This window comes from Colobus angolensis, unplaced genomic scaffold (assembly GCF_000951035.1).
Source record: "Colobus angolensis palliatus isolate OR3802 unplaced genomic scaffold, Cang.pa_1.0 Scaffold365, whole genome shotgun sequence".
In the NCBI taxonomy this organism is placed as follows: Eukaryota; Metazoa; Chordata; class Mammalia; order Primates; family Cercopithecidae; genus Colobus; species Colobus angolensis.
Window position 1 is genome coordinate 162,597 of NW_012116988.1, and position 579 is coordinate 163,175.

The 579-nt window shown below is 45.4% G+C and overlaps 1 pseudogene; it reads left to right on the forward strand.

The window, feature by feature from the left end:
- The window catches only part of LOC105519967, a 53,759-nt pseudogene that overhangs the window by 15,169 nt on the left and 38,011 nt on the right, over nucleotides 1-579 (forward strand).

Genomic DNA, 579 nt, shown 5'->3' on the forward strand with positions numbered 1-579 from the left:
CCAGGATGATCTTGATCTCCTGACCTCGTGATCTGCCCGTCTCGGCCTCCCAAAGTGCTGGGATTACAGGCTTGAGCCACCGCGCCCGGCCAATTTTTCGTATTTTTAATAGAGATGGGGTTTCACCATAATATCCAGGATGGTCTTTATCTAGCCTCCCATGGTGTTGGGATTATAAGCATGAGCCACCATGCCTGGCCAGATTTGGTGGTTTTTTTTAGAAAAATGATAGTGGTCATTTATCTAATGATGATGGGTGTGGGGTGATTTTGCTTTTCATTGTGATTTCTATGTATGTCTTCACAAATTAGTAAATTTATGTGTCCTTTCAAATGCTCTTTCCCATTTTTGTATGTTTTGTTTGTGTGTGTTTTTCGTTTGTTTTTGAGACGCAGTCTCCCTCTGTCACCCAGTTTGGAGTAAAGTGGTGCAATCTTGGTTCACTGCAACCTCTGCCACCCAGGTTCAAGTGATTCTCCTGCCTCAGCCTCCTGAGTAGTTAGGATTACAGGTGCCTGCCACTGTGCGTGTAGAGACTGGGCTTCACCATCTTGGCCAGGTTGATCTTGAGCTCCTGAC